The following is an 18,977-nucleotide window of genomic DNA, read 5'->3' on the forward strand; positions in this document are numbered from 1 at the left end:
GTTAAGAAAAATATCTTATTTTAAAACCTGCAGTCGAGATCATTCCTCAAAGTGTGGAATTGGGAATCAAAAACACAACCATGTGTTTCATTCAGCCACAGTACTCTCAGAGTTTAAATGCCAGTTACTCTTCGACATTTTGTTAATGTTCGAGCCGTTCAATTGTAAATTGAGTCATTGAGACAATTCACTTTAAACTCACCAACAAACATATTCAGTCCAGAGCGAATCATTTCCCCTTGCAAAATCTATCAGATTGTGGAAGCACAGGGACAGCTCCATTGAATGGAGATATCACTGAGCAGGAAACAATAATTTCCTTATAGAATAGTCCATTCCAGTTAGTGTCTCACGCTCAGGACATTTCTACATTGGCACATATTCCTGGTATACATGTTCATTGGAGTCAGTATTTCCTTTCTCGAGAGTGACCCAGACTCAGTGCATTTCGACAATGACAGATCACGGTCGACATGTTTAGTGGAGTCAGAATTTCCTTTCTAGTGAGTGACCAACACTCAATACTATTCTACACTGACAGATAATCCCAATTTTGAGAATTCTTGGAATCAGTATTTCCTCTCATGTTTGTGATCCACACTCAGTACAACTCTACACTGACAGATGCTCTTGTTATACATGTTCATTGGAGATATTTTTCCACTCGGGTTAGTTATTCACAAAATACAAATCCACAATGACAGATATTCGGGTATATTTGTTCACTGAAGTCAGCTTTCCCATCCTGGTTGATGACTCAGTGTAAAATCACTCTGTATGATTTTACTCTAACTCCCACGAACAACGTCTTTCAATGAGCTTGCTGTAACTCAGGGCTGGTTCAACATTACAGAATAATCCAGTAAATGTACAATCTGATAGAATGCAATCTATTTCCTCAGCATGATCAAAAACAGCACAAAATGTTTCCACATCTCTACCTAAGACAGCACAGTAGGATGAGACAGAAAAATGGTTCGGCACAGCCAAGAAGGATCAAAAGGCCAGTTTCTGTGCTGTAATGTTCTATGATTCTATGGTTCTATCTCATCATAATACAACATAATAAAATTCCACATCTCAATCTCACTCATCAATATAATATGATTCTACATCTCAAATCTATTCAACAACATAATGCGAATCCACATCATAAGCTAATACATCACATCACGTTTCTACATCTCAATCTGATACAGCAACACAATATGATTCCACATCTAATCCTAATGCAACACAATAAGACTTCACATCTCAACAGAATATATCAATACAATATGATGCCACATCTCAATCTAATTCATCAACACACCATCATTCCACATCTCAATCTCATACAGTTTTTGCTTTGCAAGCATAGAATAGTGGGGGAATAGTGAAAAGCCACAGCGGTAATTCAATTCACCTGATGACTGGAATGATATGGTTGACCAGATGTTTGTACATCGGTGACAATCCGTTCACTCACAGAATGAAATATTTGTTCAGTTCACACACCGTATCAGACAGCTACCATGGATATAATCACTTACCAGGAACTCCAAAAACACCCAGGATTGAATAGAATATTTTCTTCGCCATTTCAAGTGGAAGTCCCATTTTCTGCGTGGTGTCTTTTTGAACTGGAAGCAATCTCAATATTAACTCTGAAGTAATGCAATCTCCTTAATATATACCCTGGGTATGTTCTGGGATCCAGGCGTTACACAATCACTCAAATTATTTTGTTTTCTTTATGACCAACACATGACAGCATTGGATTAGTCTGGGGAATATGCATGTTCCTGAACTCGAGTTGCTGTGTTTCAAAGACCGGGCAGTATTGATAACATTAATTTACTAATAATGTTAGTGAGTGCATTTTGCCATCAATGGCGCTATCATCTCAAACATCAAATCTCTAACTGTCAAGTTGCTCCAATATTATCCTTCACCTGGCTGTGACCAATCAACAATTCAACTGTCAAGAGAGAGTTTATTTCTCAGGGCTGTTCTGCACTACGCTGAAATATGTTTACTCTGTTTAACTGTAACATCAAGTTGAAAAATACAGCTTGATGTTTGTGACTGGACATTGCAGGAATCGAATAATAAATTATCTGCCTTTCAACAGCACAGTATGATGTGATTTCTCATGATGTGGGTATGCCGGCGTTGGACTGGCGTAAACACAGTAAAAAGGCTGACAACACCAGGTTTTAGTCCAACCTATTTATTTGATAATATACTCACTAGCTTTCGGGTTAGTCCCTTCGTCAGGTGAATGGAGAGTTCTGGCCTCAGACAGATCATATAAAGCACAGACTGTTTAGAGATTACTGATTAAAATGCGAATCCTTACACCTAACCTGCTGTTCAAGACCTGAAGTGGCTGACAATGTGAGTGGTAGGAGCACTGATCACAGTTTAAAGAGATGTGTATTGTCTCCAGGCAGTACAGTAAGTGAGGTTTTACCTGACGAAGGGACTAACCCGAAAGCTAGTGAGTATATTATCAAATAAATAGGTTGGACTAAAACCTGGTGTTGTCAGACTTTTTACTGTGATTTCTCATGCCAGTCAAATACAGTGCAATATAATTCCACATCGCCATCTGATAAAACATATTTTCCACATTGTAATTTAATTCAACAACACAATCTTTTGTACATCTCAATATAATGCATCACAATATAATTTCAAATCTCGACCTAATGTTAAACACATTATGATTCCACATCCAATACAACACGATATGTTACCATGTCTCAATCTAATCCAACACAATGTGCTCCAACATGGAAATCTAATTCAATAACACAACATGTTTCCACAAGTCAATCTGATACATCATAATATTATTTCACACCTCAGTCGAATATAACCTCAGAATCCGATTCCACGTCTTAATCCAATGCAACAATACCTTACAATTCCACATCTCAATGTCATACAGCAACACAGTATGATTCCACATTTCAATCAAACACAACACAAAATGGTTCCATGTCTCAATCTAATAGAACAACACAATATGACTCCACATCTCAATCTGATAGAATAGCACAATATGATACTGCACCTCAATGTAATACAAAAACACATCATGATTGTGCATTTCAGTCTAATACAACACACAACGGTTCTGTACCTTAATCTAATAAAACACAATATGATTCCACATCTCAGTCCAATACAACAGCACAATATGGTTGCACATCTCAATCTAATACAATACAAAATGTTTGGGCATCTCAGTATAATTCAACACAGTTCTGTTACTTAATCGAACACAACAAAACAAGTTTCCACATCTCAATCTTCTTTAACAACACAATATCATGCCACATCACAATCTAATGCAACATGGCAATATGATTCCACATCTCAATCCAAAAGACCAACTCAATATAATTCCAGATCTCAGTCTAATACAACACAATTTGTTCCAATATTTTAATTTATTTCTGCGACACTACAGAATTCCACATCACAATATGATACAGCACAATATATTTCCTCATCATGATCTATTACAACACGATATGATTCCACATCTGAATCTAATACAACACAATATGTTTCCATATCCCAATCTAATACAACACAATCTGATTCCACATATGAATCTAATACAACACAATATGATTCCACATCTCAATCTAATACAACACAATATGATTCTGTACCTCCAGCTAATACAGCAACGTAATATGTTACACGCCAAATGCAATGCATCAGCACAAAGCCCTTAAGAATCTCAAACAATCAGGACCCTCCAAGAGATTGAACAAATTACATGAAGGAATTAAGGGTTGTGATTGCATAAAGATAAAAAGAATGGTAAATTTTAAAAACAATATAAGAGACAACAACAAAATATAATTTCTCCACACAGTGGTGCAGATCAGTCTGGGTTCCAAGAGTACGAATGACAAAAACGAGCATGCAGGCACGGTGAGAAATTAAGTAAGGTCGTATTATGTGGGTCGCACTGATACCTCACAGAGCCAGGGAGCTGGGTTCATTCCCAGCCTCGGTTGATTGTCTGTGTGGATTTTGTGCATTCTCCCCGTGTTTGTGTGTGTCCTCCGGGTGATCCGCTTTGCACCCATAGTCCAAAGGTTTGCAGATTGTGTGGATTGGTCACGTTAAATTGCCGCTTTGTATCTAAAGTAATTTCGGTGGATTTGCCGTGGTGAGTGCACGGTTTATGGTGATAGGGTGGGTGGTGAGCCTGGGTAAAATCCTCTTTAGGAAATTTGATGAAGCTTCGACGAGCTGAATGGTCTCTTTATGAACTGTCGCCAATCGATCGTTCAAATGTTAGCATTTACTCTGTGGGAAGTTGAATATAGACGGAGGAAGGTTGCTCTTCAGTTGTACTGTGTACTGGTCAGCACTTATTGGAGCAGTGTGTTCAACATTGGGCTCTTCATTTAAGGAAATGTGTAAATGCGTTTGAAGCATTTCAGACAAGTGTTGAAGACCAGAAAGGTGAGTAAGTCTAACTTAGAACGACAAAACATCTCTCCTGCCTCCACTTCCAGCACGGTAATGGCATGTTTAGATAGATTCCTGGCGAGCAAGTCAATGATATGTTGTCGGGCGCAGGCGAAATATAAATTTGAGATTATTTTCAGCACAGCCACCATGTTATTAAATGGCGGAGCAGGTTAGAGGGGTTGAATGGCCTGCGTCTGTTCCTTAGCTCCTCAATCGATATCGCTGCAAGATTCTGTAAAGAAATAGCGATTGCTACAGACAGTCCAATGAGTCCATGCAATCCAACTGCAGTAGATTCTTGTGCCTTTATTCATGAGTCATTTAATGCCTATTTTCTGACAAAGCTGCTCCCCCTCAAAGTGGGGTGCCCCCACCTCCCCCCACACCTTTGTTCATCGTGTTCCAGCCGAATTTTCCGAAGCTTCAAAAATTCTGGTCTCTCGCTCAAATTTTGACAGCCCTCCCTCAATACTCACTTCCCTCAGTCCTGCTGGCCTGTCGAACAAACCACCCCCACCCAAGCCGCCTCAGTTTGTGGAGCTCTACCTCGATATTCCCCACTTCAGAATCTTTGGCCCATTTCTAATTTTGAAATTCTTTCCTCCACTTAAAAGCCCTCCCCTTATTCGTCACTTTACTTCCCACCTTCTGGCATAACAGCTCTCTCTCTCTCTCCTGTCTCTCTCTCTCTGCCCCCTCAATAATTTGTATCATACACACTCAATGGAGGGCAGCATGTTGGCACAGTGGTGAGCATTGCTGTGTCAGAGCGCCAGGAACTCGGATTCAATTCCGTCCTGGGGTGAATGCTGAGTGGGTTTTGCACGTTCTCCTTGCGTGTCCGTGGGTTTCCTCTGCATATCCCCGTTTCCTCCCACAGTGTGTGTTCGGTTGGTGGGCCATGCTGAATTGCTGCTTTGTATCAGGGAAATTACCATGGGAAATATATGGAGTTGTGGAGATATGGTCTCAGTGGGATTGTTTACAGTGCAAACTCAATGGGCGAAATGGTCTCTTCCTGGACTGTCGGGATTCTATGGTTCTATGAAATAGTCCCAACCATTTGAATAGCCCCTATCTCAGACAGTCACCCCACTTACAAAGTCCCTCTATTCCCATTGCGGTATGTATTGTCCTCTTCTTCTGCCCTCTTCACCTACTCTTTGTTCCTGTACCTCTCCTTCACGTCCCCACACTATCTGTAGTTTTATAGCCATCCACACTCGCATCATCAGGCTGTAAATTGTTCATTTAAATTACCGTGTTGGATCAGATCAATGCACACAGTCTGATTTGAACCTTTGAACGTTCTTTCCCTGTCAACAAACAACTTCTATATTCTCCTTTGGCTGAGCATGGCACTAACTCCACCACAACAAGTGTGTTCACAGAAGTTTCCTCAGGCAGCGTGTGGAGGGTCCGACTCGGGAAAGGGCAAAACCTGACCTACTCTTTGGAAATAGGGAACGGAAAGTGAGTGAAGTATCGATGGGGATCCACTTTGGGACCAGTGACCATAGTCCTATTAACTATAAAATAGTTATGTAAACTTGTCCGCAGGTGCAAGCTCCAATTGGTACCAAACCATTTGTGATGGAATTCGGCAGGAACTTGCAAGAGTTTGTTTGAGGGCAACGGGACCTCCGGCAAGTGGGAAGCCTTCAAAAGACAAATAGCTAAAATTTGTGGTTTGTGTTTTCCAGCTCGGGTGAAGGGCGAGGCTGGCAGAAGCAGGGAACCTCGGATGACAAAACTTCTTGAGTGTTGACAGTGAAAAGAAGAGGCACGGCCCAGGTACAAGCCGCTGGAATCAAGGAATCCCCTCGGGATGTACAGGGGATACAGGAATATACTCAAGAGGGAAAATAGGAGGTCAGTCACCAGTGGAGTGCCCCAGGGATGTGTTCTAGGACCCTTGCTGTTTGTCATTTTCATAAATGACCTGGATGAGGAAGTGGAGGGATGGGTTAGTAAGTTCGCCGACGATACAAAGGTTGGTGGTGTTCTCGTTGGTCTGGAGGGATGTCAGAAGTTGCAGTGGGACTCAGATAAAATGCAAGACTGTGCAGAGAAGTGGCAGATGGACTTCAACGCTGATAAATGTTTAGTGGTCCATGTTGGCAGGACCAATGGGATGAAGGAAGACAATATCAATTGTAGAAGCCTTAGCTGGGTTGAAGAGCAGAAGGATCTTGGGGTCTGGGTCCATCGGCCTCGCAGGTGGAGGATGTGGTCAAGAAGGCCTATCTGGGTATATTTGTTCACTGGAGTCAGCTTTCCCATTCTGGTTGGTGAGTCAGTATAAAGTCACTCTGTGTGATTTTACTCTAACTCCCACGAACAACGTCTTTCAATGAGTTTGCTGTAACTGAAGGCTGGTTCAACATTACAGAATAATCCAGTAAATGTACAATCTGATACAATGCAATCTATTTCCTTATCATGATCTAAAACAACACACAATGTTTCCACATCTCTATCTAAGACAGCACAATAGGACTAGACAGGAAAATGGTTCGGCACAGCCAAGAAGGATCAAAAGGTCTGTTTCTGTGCTGTAATGCAATCTCCTTAATATATACCCTGGGTATCCTCTGGGATCCAGGCATTACACAATCACTCAACTTATTTTGTTTTCTTTAATGACCAACACATGACAGCATCGGATTAGTCTGGGGAATATGCATGTTTCTGAACTCGTGTTGCTGTGTTTCAAAGATCGCGCAGTATTGATAACATTAATTTACTCATAATGTTAGAGGGTGCATTTTGATGCAAAGATGAGTGGGAAAGTTAATTGCATGGAGGATGCGGAAAGTCTGCAGAGAGATTGGGACAAGCTGAGTGAGTGGGCGAGGATCTGGCAGATGGACTATAACATTGGCGAGTGTGAGGTTATCCACTTTGGAAGGAATAATAGTAAAATGGAGTATTTTTGAATTGGTGAAAAATTACAACATTCTCCTGTGCAGAGGGATCTGGGAGTCCTTGTGCATGAATCACAAAAACTCAGTTTGCAGGTGTACCAGGTGATCAAGAAGGCAAATGGAGTGTTGGCCTTTATCACGAGCGGGGATGGAGTATGAGAACATAAGAACATAAGAAATCGGAGCAGGAGTAGGCCATCTAGCCCCTCGAGACTGCCCCACCATTCAACAAGATTATGGCAGATCTGATAGTGGTTCAGTTCCACTTACCCGCCTGTTCCCCATAGCCATTAATTCCCTTATTGGTCAGAAATCTATCTCCCTGTGACTTAAACACATTTAATGAGGTAGCCTCCACTGCTTCAATGGGCAGAGAATTCCAAAGATTCCCTACCCTCTGGGAGAAGAAGTTCCTCCTCAACTCTGTTCTAAAGTGACTGCCCCTTAATTTGAGGCTGTGCCCCCTAGTTCTTGTTTCCTTTCTAAGTGGAAATTATCTCTCTGCCTCTATCCTGTCTCGCCCAAAAGCAGGGAGGTCTTTCTGCAATTGTACAAGGTACTGGTGAGGCCGCAACTGGAGAACTGTGTGTAACTTTCGTCCCCTTATTTGCGAAAGGATATATTGGCTTTGGAGGGAGTGCAGAGAAGGTTCACCAGGTTGATTCCAGAGATGAGGGGGTTAGCTTAAGGAGAGATTGAGTAGATTGGGTCTGTACTCATGGGAGTTGAGAAGGCTCATGGGACATCTTATAGAGACAAATAAGATAATGAAAGGGCTACACAAGGATGCCCATAACCTCTGACCTAAATCCTTATGGAGACTGTACGACGCAGACACAGAAACACACACACACACACACACACATACACACACACACACACACACACACACACACGTCCAGGCAATATGGATGTCCTGATGCATGGAAAGGCGCTCCAAGTACAAACTTTTGCTTCTGTGTTTTCAATCTGTCAGGATTGATACACGGTCTTGAATTACCTCAAAGAAAAACCCAAATTTGGGTACTTGCCCCAATCAGTAGGTGGATACGAAGGTTTATTTATTTACACAATTTTATTCTGCTCTAGTTGCAGTGAATATAAGCATCAGATTTTCTTCGAGTGGATTGTTTTCTGCAAATGTCTTTCAATAAAAACTGGAAAGAGTGCATGGACAATTAAGGAGTCAGCACTCATTGCCCTGTGTTACAGGGAACGGTTGGCGAGGCCAAAACTTTATTCCTTGGAACGTAGGAAAATGAGGTGAAACAGAGAAGGGGAATTGAAAATAACAGGGCATAGGTAAAAGGTGAAAGGGGAAAGAATTAAAGGAGGCCTAACAGGCAACTTCTGCACACAGAGGGTGATGTTTATGTGGAATCAGATGCCCGAACAACTGGTTGAGGCAGGTAGGACAGCAACAATTTTTATTTAAATTGGATATGTAATCTGATGGAAAAGATTAGAGGGATGTGGGCCAGCCGTGGGCAACTGGGACTCGCTGGGAGGACACGATGGTCAGCATGGAAAAGTTGGGCTGAAGGGCCTGATTCCACACTGTATTGCTCTCTGACTGCAGATATGCAATGCACAGAAATTTAAAGGAAGATATATGACGTTTTACAACATTGTCATGACGTACAGTTAATTCCATCAAACAAACGTTTATATATAACAAAGTGGACTTGCAGTGTTTGTAATAAGTTTCAGCTGAAGACATTTGGGATTTTGTTCTTTATTTTAAGCAGAGTTGTTTCTCCCAAGTTTATGAGTCTCTTTTATGCAATGTTGATGATGAGAAGTCTCTTAACAACACAGCACAGGAAACAGGCCCTTCGACCCTCCAAAAAGAAGGACTTGGAGCGAAGACTTGGAGTGAAATGAGTTCTACATTTAGAGTGGGAATTATGCAACACAGCTGTTTCAAATGCTTTAGTAAAATGTACCCCTCATGATGACGTCTGCAAGCCCCCTGTGAACTGATGTGAGCGATCTATCTGATAGGTATTGCAGAATCCAGTGCAGGCTGAAAACTTGGGATCATCTTCCACCGCTGATGGGACATCACACCTTTGGCTCGGCTTCTTAAAATAAAAGAAGTTATTTAAAATTTGCAACATTGATGCAGAGATGATGAGCGAAGAGTCAGCAACATGCAAAATCTACAATGGACATGACGAACACTCGCCACCCTTCCCCTTACCATATTTAAATAATTTACAGAGATCTCAATCAAACAACAAAACCTTTGTTAATTTATACATATTAAGATATTCCTCATTAATCACTTGGAATGACATTTGACAGGAGACATTAACAGAGGCAGTCGCCTCTTGTCAGAAATAGACGCAAAAGCAGCATACCTTTATAATAGCAGGGAAACCATTTGATCTCTGTGCTTTGACATTAAATCTGCTGTTTCAAAGCTAGACCTTGGGCATTCCCATTCTACCCCATCACAAGTGGTCAAGGCTAGAGTGAACCTGCGTTGTGTTGGGGCCTGCTGAAAGCTGAAGACTGATGCTCCAAATGGGAGCTGTCTCTCGATTTTTCAATTCAGTGAAATTGGCAACAAGTTGTGGTGTTTTTCGTTGTGCATGGATTTCCACCGCTAATTTGAATTAATGAACAAAGTTTTGACCAAAGCCACCCAACACAAGATTTGTTATTAACATTTCAAATCTCCCAAATTTTACGTCACCATTACCAATTAAAACCATCTAATTCTCACATGTGAATTTGAGTCCGAATTGAAATTCTCACATGTTCAGCAAAACATCTTGGAATCATGCCGCTGGCCCATAACCACGGTACAAAATTGTTACTGGAAATCTAATGCTACACGTGTTGATGTTTTGTCTCTTTTACCCTGCAGGTGTGTCGGTCCACCTTGTTGTCTAACGAGGGGCATGCACACGGTGGGTCGTGCATGGGCTGCTCATGGATGTTTCGAGAGTGGCCTAGTTCTTCGCGTCGATGTGTGCGCTTAAAACTGGACCAGCAGATGGGCACGACAACAGCTCAGTGACTATCAGTGCTAGCTGTGCAGATACATGGATTTGGGCCGGTGTCTGTGGGAGTTTGAACTCAACAACATAATTTGAACATTCTTATTTATTTCCTCCAGCCCATCCCGGCTGGTTACAAACCAACCACAATATTGATTGATTGATATCATCCAATCAAAATGATAATGAGACATCATGTGCCTGTGTGATCAGCTGGAGGAGAACTCTGGACCATCTCTTGATGTTTACCAGACACATGACAGCAAATGCCATTGGGTCTTCACTCTGACTCACTACTCTCAGTTTATTTGCCGATCAGTCAGTTACACAGAGCAGCTGCCTGGGTGCTGATGGGAGAGGACTTGCTCAGAAAGTTTCATGAACCCTGGCTGACAGACTAATCAGTCACAGGAACGTGGTCCAAATAGTCAAGTCTCCTAACGCCTCACATTCAATCTGCAGCACTTTAATTATAATATATCTAGGGAAATATATCTGCATTGTTTTCAAAAACTCCAGTGACAGGTCAAGGAAACGGTGTGATAGGGTTCAGGCTCACTTTTAAATGTGTCATAAATCACTCACTCAGAAGGGACATCAGGTGATCAGGTGCTTTGAGGACAGATAAGTTCATGATGCAGATCAAACCATTCGATCTGAGTGAGGGACATTTATGGTTTGGAGCAAGCCTCCATCCAATACTGTCTTTTTCGCACTTTTCACGGTAAGTCTTGGGCAATGCTTCTTCTGGGAATGTCTCCGTTTGCAGGAGGAGGACTTCACCCTCAGAGTTATTTTCATATCATTATTATTTACTTTTTATTGCACTGTGGGGACCAAACACGGAATATGACCATAGAAATGGCAGATATGGATTTATTGGGTTCACACGTCCTTTTGTTTGGAGATTTCAATAAAATATATGGTCTCAGCAAAGAAATCTTTGTTGAAGAGTTGTTGAAAATAGTTTCATTTCCATGCCCAAACAACTTTATTCTTTACTTAAATTTAGTATCATTTTTCGTTTGTGTTTTAACTGTAAGGAGAGTCATAGAGTCATCGAGGTCCATATAGCACAGTCAAAGGCCCTTCGGCCCATCAAGTCCACACCAGTCAAATACAAACCACTCAACTATTTTAACCTCACTTTCCAGCAATTGGTCCACAGCCTTGGATGCCTTGGCATCACAAGTACCGATCTAAATGCTTTGTAAATGTGAAAGGAGTCTCTGCCACCAGCACATATTAATGCAGGAAATCCCAGATTCTCATCATCCTCTGATTGAATAAAGCTTTCTTCAACATCCCTCTCAACCTCCTGCTCCTTACTTTACCCTTCTGCCATCTGGTCATAACTGTAGTGTCAATCCCCGACCCTGGACAGATACAAGGATAGTGCTGAACAAGGTCATTGCCTCAGGGATCAGATTTACTCTTCGATTGGATCAATTATCCCAATTTTCCGAGGCAGAATTAGACATCAGAATGTACAAACTTCCAAACCAGGAGCAGGAAAACCTTACTTAATTTATCTGATTGTAATTTGAAACCCGCACTCCTGGCGATCTTTATTCAAACATAATGCTGGTGATTAGAATTCATTCAATGTATTAACCGCATGATTGTTCATGAATCAATAAATATTACGTCAGCCACGTGTCTGTGTTGGATCTTTTCAGTTATTGTTATTCCAGAATGCCATCTGGATATGTGGAACGATTGCAAAAGCAGATTGGGTCTAACATTATCACACAATCAGACTTGAATGTTCCCCTGCTTCAGGACTCAGTGATATTGTCAGTATGTTTCCTGATTCATAAGCATTGCATGGATATCACTTGAGGTTAGAAAGTAGCTTTAAATTTTACAGACAAATCAGTCCATGCAAGCTGCTGCCAGTGTTATCAAAATTGCAGTCTCCAATTCGCTGTCATTTACAATAATTAGGGAAAGAAATGTTTAAATCTTTGGAAAACATATATTTGTGAGTTGGAAATTTAAACACTTAGTTCCATGCAGTCTGTTGTGATGAAGTTATTCCAACAAATCACAGGAGACTCTGCTACAGGTTACAATAGTTTATGGTTAATTCAAGCAGAGATGGAACGGCCCCAGAGCAGTTGAGGAGGGGCCCCCTCTGACACATCCCAGGTCTCACTGATTGGTTCACACTGATGTCGCTCTGAGAAGTAAATGTTCTAATACAAAGGGCAGGCTTTGATCAAATGTTGGAGTCTTCCCATTGGATGGCGGTCTCAACTTGAAGCCCCTTTTGGTTACACATCTCGGGGTGTGGGAGCTGGAGGGGGTGAGGATGGTGTCGGGGAAGCTAATGTCTGAATCCTGATTGGCTGCGTCCAACGACAGCAAGTATGATACGCTCACTTATTGGCTGATGGGTCTGTCTGAATTCGTGATTGGCAGGCTCATTTCGTTGTCAAAATTGCCAGGAGTCTCCTCATGTGTGGAGTTATCACTGGATCACTCTCCTTGGATGCCTTCCCTTTAGGTCTTAGAATGGAATCATCTGATTAGGTGGGAAAATATCAATCAATCTGAGAGGTTCCTGATTGGGCCGGGTGCTGTTTGTATCATCAGATAAAGTTTGGAGATTGGCTCATCCTATTGTCAGGGCAGAGTCCAGGATAGACAAATGCTTCATTCTGCCAGCGGGACGGTCCAGTTGATTAGTGAAGACTGCACTGAAGCAAAGCTTGATTGTTAATGATTGGCTGAGGTGGCAGCTTTTCATGAATTTGGATGACTGGCATTCCTGCTTGTTGAGAATGATAACAAGCTGATACATCCTGGTTGGCGACAGAATCTGTCAGCCAGTCTGTGTTTGGCCTACACGGCAATCTGATTACCTGTGGCAACATTGAGTCACTGGGTAGATCTTCCTGAAAGCCTGATGTGGTTGACAGTCAGCAGAAAAATCATTACAATTGGTGGAGATGGGTCAACAATAATCAGCTGTGTCTTCCTGATTGGCTGAGAAGAGAAGTGTGATGCTGTCAGTTGATTTGTTTCTTCACCAATTCATTAATTGATGTGAGTGGATATTTCACTGTGATCCTGATCTGTTTTCTGAACTTGGCCTGATTCACCACATAAATCACTGTGTTTGTGCTGCAACTCAAGTTCCGCAACACAACTGCGACATGTTTAAATATATATTCAGAATTTGCGTCAAGGCTGGGATACGTTCCTGCAATTTGAGAATATAAAAAATACCTTACATCCCCCAGCCACGGGAGAATAAAGCAGCCGGATATGCTGAAGAGTAGTATTATAGACTTCTTCCTGCTCTCCAGCTCTGGGTCACGGCAGCTTTCCCCCTGAATCTGACCCCTCAGTCCCTTCCGGACTCGACTGGTCACTAAAATATGTCTCACTGTCAGGGCATTGATGAATGGAATTAAAACAAATGGCATCAATGGATTTAAAACTTTTTCAAACCAAGCAAAAGCCACCCATCTGTGGTCTGTATAATAACTAGTCTTTTCAACACAGAACCATGGCACATTTTCGATTATCTCTCCAGATTCCACTACAAAGTATGTGGGTAGGTTTTTCAAAAAGAAAAAGATGCTAGTTGTTGCTAGAACCACAGTCGCAGTTTTCCCAGTGCAATATTTTGCTTTTATCTTCTGGCAACAAATGGCAACAAATCGATCAAATGAGAAAGTGGTGGTGAACCAGACAGAACAATCAATGGTTGTAAAAATCATTGCATTCAGAACGGTGCACACAGGGGTGATGTCCAGGAAAGTCGTTCCAAAATAATAATAAATCATCCTCCAAAGTACAACATTAGAGATTACGAGCAACAGATCCACCATCGCCATAGCCGTCAGGTAGCGAGTGGTGCAGGTGGAGAGGCCTCACTTTCCCTGGATTAAGATCACAATCGCCAGCAAATTAACTGCAATAGAGAGATAGCAATGTAAACTGGGCATTGACTGCTCACTCATTCTACCTATGGAGAGGAAGGACAGGATTCTGTCATGGAAGTAACTCAGTGAGGAGTGTGTCCAAATTAGAAATAGTGGGGTTGGTGTGTTGTGTGGAGGTTGAGGGCTTGGGGAATCAGGTTGGGATGAGGTGCAGGAGGGATTGCAGTGTCCCAAGTAAGTGGGTGCCCTTGGCCTCGTTATTTCGGAGTTGCTGTGAGTATAAGAATCAGGGGTGGAGAACTCCGTTTGTTTTTTTTGTGGAAAATGCAAGATAATAATGGGAGTAGGGCATTTTGGTATTTTTGTTGTTTAGGTGGATTGTGGGTGCTCTGCTCTAGGGATATTGGTCGGGACTGAGATTGGGAGGGCTGGGAGTGAGCCCCTCACTAACTGCTCAACATCACCGAGGACATAACAGCCTGTTTTATTGGCTTCCATGCAACAATAACACATTCACAACATTCACCACCAATGGACATGAACACCTGTGCGTTCCAACTAAAAGACGCACAGAAATATCTCACAAAACTTCGTTGGGCAGAACCTTTCATTCCACAAGCTCTATCATCCTGGAGAACAAGGGCAAGGAACACAAGAGAACCCAAGAAGAGAGAAGTTCCCCTCAAAACAACACAGCATCGAGACTTGGGGTTATATCAACGTTCCTTCACTGTCACTGCGTCAAAATCATGGAACTCCATCTCTCATAGCACTGTGGGTGGAACTGCACACCCGGGACTGCACCAGTTCCAGAAAGCAGGCCTTCACCATCTCAGGGTGATTTGCAGCTGGGCAAGAAATTCTGGTCTTGTCAACGATGGACAAATCTCAAGATTATATAGAACAATATGACAATCAAGGTCGCGTTTGTACACATTTCTTTTTTTTAATATATGGGTAACTCTCTGAATTTGAAAATTAGAGTAAATTGATAAGTGGAAGACACTTTAATTTTCCAAGGTCCTGCTGGCAAGTTAGAAAACCCAGAGTCATGAAGAATCTCAGGATAAGTGGAGTTTGGGGACAAGCAGCAGAATGGTCAGCAAGCTGGCAACAATATCACTGAACAGGGAAAAGTAGTTGTTCCGATTGGTGGTGGGTAGGAAGTGGTAATTCAGGAGGTCAGCACTGGGATCACGGTCCTTCACACTTTAAAGAAATGCTGTGGTCTTGGGAAACTGAAATGTGTTTTCAACTATTACAGCCAAATCCAAATTGAGAGCAGAGAAAGCAGAGGAACAATGGAAATGAATTCCATTAATATATCATTAGTAGTAACTGATGAATTGCACTTTAAACATTTCAGTAAGAGTTTAATTACAATCCTTTGATATGACAATTGCTGCTATCTGATAGGAAAATCAAGATTCTCAATATGCTGCTGGGAAATTAAGGGTTTGAATGGGACAAAGGGTTTTTTGTGGTTGAGGGTAATCGATTTACCAATCAATTAAAATAGCAACACAGGTTAACAAAAATATCTTACTTTAAAACCTGCAGTCGAGTTCATTCCTTGAAGTGTGGAATTGGGAATCAAAAACACAACCATGTGGTGTACATGGATTTTAGTAAGGCGTTTGATAAGGTTCACCATGGTAGGCTTCTGCAGAAAATGCAGATGTATGGGATTGGGGGTGCTCTAGGGAATTGGATCAGGAATTGGCTAGCGGATAGGAGACAGAGGGTGGTGGTTGATGGTAAATATTCACCATGGAGTTCGGTTTCGAGTGGTGTGCCTCAGGGATCTGCTTTGGGGCCACTGCTGTTTGTTATTTTTATTAATGATCTGGATGAGGGTATAGTTGGGTGGATTAGTAAGTTTGCTGATGACACCAAAGTCGGAGGTGTGGTAGATAGTGATGAAGGGTGTCATAATTTGCAGGAAGTCTTAGACAGGTTGCAGAGCTGGGCCGAGAGGTGGCGGATGGAGTTTAATGCGGAGAAGTGTGAGGTAATTCACTTTGGTAGGAATAACAGATGTGTCGAGTATAGGGCTAACGGGAGGACTTTGAATAGAGTGGAGGAGCAGAGGGATCTAGGTGTATGTGTACATAGATCCCTGAAAGTTGGGAGTCAAGTAGATAAGGTTGTTAAGAAGGCATACGGTGTCTTGGCGTTTATTGGTAGGGGGATTGAATTTAGGAGTCGCAGCGTCATGTTGCATCTGTACACAACTCTGGTGCGGCCGCACTTGGAGTACTGTGCGCAGTTCTGGTCCCCACATTACAGGAAGGATGTGGAGGCTTTGGAGAGGGTGCAGAGGAGGTTTACCAGGATGTTGCCTGGTATGGAGGGGAGGTCCTATGAGGAGAGGCTGAGGGATTTGGGGTTGTTTTCGCTGGAAAGAAGGCGGCTAAGAGGGGATCTTATTGAAACATATAAGATGATTAGAGGTTTAGATAGGGTGGATAGTAATAGCCTTTTTCCTCGGATGGAGAAATCTAGCACGAGGGGGCATGGCTTTAAATTAAGGGGTGGTAGTTATAGGACGGATGTCAGGGGTAGGTTCTTTACCCAGAGGGTGGTGAGGGATTGGAATGCCCTGCCTGCTGCAGTTGTAAATGCGCCTAGTTTGGGGGCGTTTAAGAGATCCGTGGATAGGTTTATGGACGAGAAGGGATTGTTTTAGGTTAGTGGGTCATTGTTTTGTAACTGGTCGGTGCAACATCGTGGGCCGAAGGGCCTGTTCTGCGCTGTAATGTTCTATGTTCTATGTTCTATGTGTTTCATTCTGCCACAGTCCTCTCAGGGTTTAAATGCCAGTTACTCTTTGACATTTTGTTTACATTGGAGCCGTTCAATTGTAAATTGAGACAATTCACTTTACGCTCACCAACAAACATATTCAGTCCAGAGTGAATCATTTCCCCTTGCAAAATCTATCAGATTGTGGAAGCACAGGGACAGCTCCATTGAAGGTAGATATCACTGAGCAGGAAACAATAATTTCCTTATAGAATAGTCCATTCCAGTTAGTGTCTCACGCTCAGGACATTTCTATATTGGCACATATTCCTGGGATACATGTTCGCTGGACTCAGTATTTCCTTTCTGGAGAGTGACCCAGACTCAGTGCATTTCGACACTGACAGATCCCGGTGTACATGTTCGCTGGAGTCAGAATTTCCTTTCCAGTGAGTGACCAACACCCAATACTATTCTAACTGGCAGATTATCCCAATTTCGATGATTACTGCAATCAGCATTTCCACTCATGTTCGTGATCCACACTCAGTACAACTCTACACTGACAGATGCTCTTGTTTTCATGTTCGCTGGAGATATTTTTCCACTCGAGTTAGTTATTCACTGTATAGAATCCCACAATGGCAAATTTTCTGGCATATTTGTTGGCTGGAGTCAGCTTTCCCATTATGGTTGGTGAGTCAGTGTAAAATCACTCTGTATGATTTTACTCTAACTCCCACAAACAACGTTTTTCAACGAGTTTGCTGTAACTCAGGGCTGGTTCAACATTGCAGAATAATCCGGTAAATGTACAATCTGATACAATGAAATATATTTCCTCATCAAGATCTAAAACAACACAAAATGTTTCCACATCTCAATCTCATGCAACATTCCGTGATTCCAGATCTCAATCTATTACAGCACAAGAAGACTAGAGAGAAAAATGGTTCGGCACAGCCAAGTAGGGTCAAAAGGTCTGTTTCTGTGCTGTAATGTTCTATGATTCTATGGTTCTATCTCATCATAATACAACACAATAAGATTCCACATCTCAATCTCACTCATCAATATAATGTGATTCCACATCTCAACCTAATGCAACAACATAATGTGATTTCACATCTAATCTTAATGCAACAGAATAAGACTTCACATCTCTACGGAATATATCAATATAATATGATGCCACAGCTCAATCTAATGCATCAACGCACCATGATTCCACATCTCAATCTCATACAGTTTTTGCTTTGCAAGCATAGAATAGTGGGGGAATAGTGAAAAGCCACAGAGGTAATTCAATTGACCCGATGACTGGAATGATATGGTTGACCAGATGTTTGTATATCGGTGACAATCAGTTCACTCACAGAGTGAAATATTTGTTCAGTTCGCACACCGTATCAGACAGCTACCATGGATATAATCACTTACCAGGAACTCCAAAAACACCCAGGATTGAATAGAATATTTTCTCCTCCACTGCAAATAGATGCCCCATTTTCTGTGTGATGTGTCCTTTGAAAATGCAAGCAATTTCTATATTAGCTCTGAGGTAATGCAATCCCCTTAATATATACCCTGGGTATCCTCTGGGATCCAGGCATTACACAATCACTCAACTTATTTTCTTTTCTTTAAATGACCAACACATTACAACATTGGATTAGTCTGGGGAATATGCATGTTTCTGAACTCGAGTTGCTGTGTCTCAAAGACCGGGCAGTATTGACAACGTTAATTCACTAATAAAATTAGAGAGTCAATTTTCCCATCAAAGGGGCTATCATCTCAAACACCAAATCTCTAACTGTCAAGTTGCTCCAATATTATCATTCACCTGGCTGTGACCAATCAATAATTCAACTTCCAAGAGAGAGGTTATTTCTTAGGGCTGTTCTGCACTATCC

This window comes from Carcharhinus amblyrhynchos, unplaced genomic scaffold (assembly GCF_965287045.1).
Source record: "Carcharhinus amblyrhynchos unplaced genomic scaffold, sCarAmb.v2.hapA scaffold_59, whole genome shotgun sequence".
Classification (NCBI taxonomy): Eukaryota; Metazoa; Chordata; class Chondrichthyes; order Carcharhiniformes; family Carcharhinidae; genus Carcharhinus; species Carcharhinus amblyrhynchos.